Source organism: Pezoporus wallicus, unplaced genomic scaffold (assembly GCF_028554395.1).
Source record: "Pezoporus wallicus isolate ANWC-B61680 ecotype Strahan unplaced genomic scaffold, APGP_CSIRO_Pwel_v1 contig_593, whole genome shotgun sequence".
Taxonomy (NCBI): Eukaryota; Metazoa; Chordata; class Aves; order Psittaciformes; family Psittacidae; genus Pezoporus; species Pezoporus wallicus.
In genome coordinates this window covers 6,383,996-6,390,000 of record NW_026642342.1, presented here as the reverse complement: position 1 = coordinate 6,390,000, position 6,005 = coordinate 6,383,996, and positions in this window count along the sequence as shown.

Sequence of the window (6,005 nt, the reverse complement as noted above, 5' to 3'; positions counted from 1 at the left end):
AAAATTCAGGAGCTCCTCTGTCAAGAACTCGTACAAATACTAAATGGGGCCTATTTTGTGCAGATGATTTAACAAAGACTGCATGGGTGAGGGAGCAGATTTGTCTCAGACCTCTTCCTTTTTCAGAAGAAAAAGTTCAGAAGCTTAGACTGGACCTTGTGGCTTGAAAGGGTGCCTAGGCCTGAGAGCCTCTGGACTCTGATTTCTGTCTTTAGGGAATGCTGTGACACTCCTTTGCCCCAGCTCATTTTACTGGATCCACTTTGGACATGCGGTGGTTTCATTACTTGGTGCCATGGTGCCTGCTGTCCTTGACCCCGCTATCCTCACTCGGTGCCTGAATGTCTGCTTTAATGCTCTAAAGCTGTGTTGGTCACCAAGAGCTGGTCCATCCCCTGAGCAGTGCCTGACTCCTGCAGGAGGCACCAGTCTCTGACTTTGGATGCATTCTCCCATTAGACCCGCCAGCTCTGTGTCTGGCTCCTCCAAATAGTTGGCATTTGTAGCATGGGAGGCAGCCTGTCCGAGCTCACTTCAACAGCTGGTGCCAGCCAGTTCCTCAAAGATTGGTGCCAGCAGCAGGAAGAGCATGCCAGGGCCTTGCTTATCAAACAGACCAGCATCCATTCCATGGCTGCCACCGAGGGACAAAGGGAAAAGCAGCAGAGGAAGTCCCTCTTGACATGGCACCTTGTGGGAAAGGTAGGCATGTGCCCTTTGGAAGAGGATGCGAGCTGGAGGATGAAGAGATGACCTCAGTGAGCGGCCTTCCCTCCTTGCTCCCATTTCCTAGCTGGTGGGTAGTGTGTGATACCTGCCTTTGGGAAGCACTCGAGGCTTATAAATGGAAAATAGATCACAGAGGTGAAGCACCAGTGTTTACTTTGGGGTCTGCCTTCAGCTCCTTCCTCGCTTTCCAGAAGTGGTTCTTGTAGGGACACCTAAGGTGCTCCTGGTGCTCCCCATCCCTTGCAAGGCAGGGCCCTGCTTCTCCCACAGGTTGCTAGGCTGCCTCCTATTAAGAGATGTGACCAGCAGCTCTCCCATGTAATTCTCTTCCTCCCACTGGAAAACTTGTTTGTGTCCTTTAAATAAATATTTAATATATCTCATTCTTGTCTCCTGTGCTGCTTGTGTTCATTACTGAAGGTGAGGTCAGAGTTCTCTGAGGAGGACATGGTGAGATAGAGAGTGAACCCCTCATCCCATGGGAATTTCTTGTTCCTAAGAAAGTTTTCTGTACAGATGTGCTTGAAGCCAGTGTGAGAAACAGAGCCGTGAACAACAACCTTTTCCCAGCATCGCTGGTACACACTGGGCAGGGCTCCGTGGCTACGCTGGGGGCACAGACAGAGCTCATGAGTTTGACTGTATTCAGTGGGAAACAAAAGGGGAGTGTGGGAAGAAAGGTTTGCCTGATCATGAATCAAGATGCAAATGTAAGTGGGGATCCTACTTTAAAGCATCTCACTGACAATACTTATTTTTACCACAGTCAGTTAATATTTCTGAGGCACATGGACACAGCACGCTGCAAGCATGGGAGTGGGCTTTGACCCCATACCTTGTCCAACTAGTTAGCACCTATGATGCTGAGAGCATACATAAGAGGATAGGGGAGCTCGAAGCATTCCTCAGTGTTATCGCTAATGCTGTCTAATGTGTTACCAAAGGTCCACAGTGATGTTTGATCTCCTGTTCTCTAATGCCTGGGCTTTCCTACCTGCCAGCTCTTGGATAACATGCTGCCCAGCAGCCTGGGTGATTGAGGAGAGTCTCCCAGATCTTCCTTGAAGGTTTCCACCTTCCACATTCAGCAGAAAACTTCAAGGAAGATCTGGGAGAGTTGCTCCTCCCTGATCGCCTATGCTGCTGGGTTTTAAAGAAAAGGGTCAATCCTGCACTTCGCACTTTCCAGGTATTTGCTGATCCATGGGATATCACAGGGGGTGAGCAGGTAGATGCAGATGTGTTTTATGGTCCAAAGCAGTCTGCTTGGAGAGGGCAGCTAGATTGATGTCCCCAGGGATCAAGGGACAGAGATCCTTTATGTCCTATTGGGCAGCACCAGGGAGGCAGGAAGGAATGGAGTCTCTTCAAGATGGGCTTTCCTGGGTCATAACTCTAATGAAAAGTCCCATATGAGGCTCTTATAGTGAGATTAAGGGTTTTGCCCGTATAGAAACCACAGTGGCCTGTGAGTTTGGGGGGTGGGGGGGAAGCAGGCCTTGGAAGAGCAGCAATCCCAAATAACCCGTAACAATTAATTTTGTTTAGTTAGGTTCTGTCCGTAGAAGTCATCTCGATTGGGCAGAGCAGCCCTAGTGCCTTTATTGCAGGATGACACCATTTATAAGTGTGCCACATGAAACGCCAGGGAAACACTGCAACATTAGGTGCTAAGTCTGTTAAAGCCATAATTTTGAGATTAAAATTCATATTTTCTGTAACGTGGACACGAGACGTTCCATAGTCATGTTTGTCACTGCATAGTCACGATTGCTCCTCAAATTGGTTGTCATACCAAGCATAATAACTGTTACCAATTATTGTTTCACTCTCTTAAATTTAGCAGTAGGTGGACAGCAAGGTTTTACATAGAATCATAGAATCAACCAGATTGGAAAAGACCTTTAAGATCATCAAGTCCAACTTTTCTCCCAGCACTGCCAAGGACATCACTAAACCACGTCACTGAGGGCCTCGTCTACACGGTGTGTGAACACTTCCAGGGACGGTGACTCCAGCGCTGCCCTGGACAGCCTATTCCAATGTCTGAGCACCCTTTGGGGAAGAAGTTGTTCCTAACATAATAGTAAATTAATGTGGTATTTTAGGTCATTCGGGAAAGAATTCCTCATCATTTTGTTTACTGGCTGCTTAGGGATTGCTGGTTGGTCGGTGAAGCCTCTTCTGCTTAGGGCAGCACTGGTGCCGTTGTACCAGTGATATTTAGCAAGTCCAGTGGGGTGGATGTTGCTGAGGAGGATACAGAAAGGTAAGGTCAAGCTTTCTCCACTGTGGCTGCAAGGAGCTCCTCTGTGGGGAAAGGGGTTCTTAACACAGAGGTTGTTGTTTGGCTTTGTTTGTCTTGGTTCTATTGTGCAGGCAGTTCTTCTCTCTGGCAAACCCCTCCAAACCCGAAGTAGCCAAGAACCAAGCTGTTAAAAGAAATATCAAAATAAAATATTTCTGATAGATTTCATAAAGGATGAGTTATAGCAAGGAAAAAACTAATATTTTAGATGTAAATATATTGCACTTCATTCGTCAACCCAATAACGTATTTTTATTTATCTGAAAAGATTTAAGATAGCCCAAACTCTTTGGATGGCATGTGGAAAGCATTCCAGTTTGACAACAGCTTAAATTGATTACCTTGCTGAGGGAGGGGGAAAAAACCAGCTTTATTTAAATCAACTTTAAAGCTTTATTTTAAAGGGTGGATATTGGTAGCTGGAGAATAGGCTCTGCTTTCCCCTCATATTGCAGCTGGGTGGCAATAGCCAGCCTTCACTTATTTATTTATTTCCTGCACAGAGGGGAGGAAAATATAGGTTCATGAATCAATCTAGATAATGGGGAAGGCTGGATGTAATAAATAATACAGTAACAACCCTAAACTAATGAGCTGTTGCTAAGGTACATTTCACAGGCTCATCCTCTATATAAAAAGTCACTAATAATCCCTTGGTGTAATCAGATGATAAAGCTTTGCCATAAGGCAACACCTGTGCAATTAAAGCCGTGGATTCTTTTGCACGTTTCATTAATTTCAGGATTTTGTAAAGGCACAATGACTACACTAATAATCTAGTCTACTTGACTCCATGTCTACTGGAAACAGGGTGTCTAATTAGGTAAAGGTAATTAATTAGAGATAAATGGAGCTAATCAGACTCAGTTAACACTAATTCTCTGAATTAAGACATTTTGGGACACCTACTATTCCACTGGCTTTGATGTTTCCCAACAAACACTGGCTTGGAAAGGAGTCAGAAACCATTACATTTGATCTGCTGGAGGCTGTTGGCCTGACCCTGCAGCATCACTGGCAGCAACAATCTTGTTGGGAGTCAGCGGGGCTCCGAGTTGTGCTCACTCCCATGTGTTTGTCCACTGGGATGTGCTGGTGTCTGGAATGACCACAGTAACTGTGGTCAGCATTCCGGGTAACTGCGAACAGCATTCCGAGTGCAGAATGCAGTGTCTTTCTTCACAGAGAAGGATCAAAGTTAAAAAGTTAAGGCAAATTTGAAAGAAATCTGCATTATTTAGTGAAAGGATCAGCATTTCACAGGTGGTCTGTGCATGTGGAACTCTTTGGAGGCCATGGGCCTGTTCTGGTGAGGAATCAGATGCTGTTCATCTTGCTTAGGTAATCAATTACATTGGATTCAGGTGCCAGCACATTCAAAACCAGCAGCACTACTGGGCAGGAAGGGAAGAGTAAAAGTGTGGGGGAAAGGAAGTGAGTAAGAGGTTCAGTTGATCTAACATTGTGGAATTCCTGCCTGCCTCTATTGCTAGCTTTGTGTTAGAACACTCTTGTTTTGCCCTTTTCCCAGGTAATTGTTTCTTTCTGATGTGAGTTACTGTGTAGCAGATGGCAGATGTGGTGGAAAGATGCTGTGACTGGTATATGCTTATACTGAAATGACAGTGTCACCACCACCAGCTCTGTTAGTGTTTGGGGATGGGACCACGCTGGGTATAAGGAGAGAGCACATTTTAGAAGGTATTGCCTCTAGTCTCTGCATGATGTTAAATCTCAAAGCAAGATGGTTTATCCTCCCCTATGGATGGTCTGCTTATTTCAGCTGTAAAGCACGGCTGATGGAGAGTTTTTCATCTATCGCTTGAATGCTGGGAAGTGTGGGATGTGCTCTTCCCTCCCACATCTAAAGAGGAGCAGACACCTCTTTTTGAACTTGTATTTCTAAAACACCTAGGCTGATGGTGCGCAGTGTGGTACACAAATAACAAGAGTGAGCCAGGAATGAGCCCTTGTAGGCTGAGCTATAGCCTGAGGTAAGTTTCCATGAGCTGAGCTACACTATCCTCACTAGAGGAGATGAAATAGAAGTGTCTGAGTACTTTTATTGCCAGACACTTTCTGGATTGACCTTTCACTAACTTGTTAAACTACAGAAAACGCTTCTCTTTTCTAGATGTGAAAGACATACTGGGTCATGCAGCCCACAAATGCACCTCTGGATACTTTTGGTCACAGCTTGGTGGCTTTGGGCTTTCAGGAGCAGGTGGGACCTAGACTCCACTGTTTGAAATAACCTGTGTTTCCAAGGATGGACAAACCCTGGTTAGCAGTTGCAGAGAGTGGGTGAAGGGAACCACTGCAGCCAAACCCTCCAGGGAAAGAAAAGGAATGTGCAAGTGTGTCCTCTGTATTCCATGGATACAAACTGTTATTGACTCCTGGCTTGGCTGGCCGGACCCCAGAATGAGGGCAGCCGCTGCTACCCCCAAGCCTTTGGGCTGCAGAGCATTCACGTAAGTGGGAGTCCACCCCTGATTTGCTCCCAGTAATTTAAGCTCTCTTGTGTTATTGAGGTTACCAGCCAATGCAGTCTTCAATCACATGTATGTTTTACATCAACCAATCACATGTATATAGGAAGTCCAAGGGAGTTTCGCGCTCCAGCACATCAGGTTTCTGGTCTAGTTGCTAGTACTGTCCTCTGATGCACTTGTCCTTTTGAACACAACCCTGTCTTGTTGTCCAGACTTCATATGCTTCGAGGAGGTCCAGTTAACTGTGCAGGGAAGGTGAGAGGTGTCTACAGGGCCCACTCAGCTGCCAAAGCCCTGCTTGCGCTGACCACTGTGCAAGTGCAGTGATGAGTACCTCTCTAGTGGGAGGGTGAGCTGAGCCTCCTGGGTGCATGGGAGCTCTGGACATGGCAGAGTCACTACGTTTTGCAAGTCATAGCTGCTCATTAGTGTAACTCAGGTGGTAGCAGTCAATCCAGAGGTTGAATGAACTT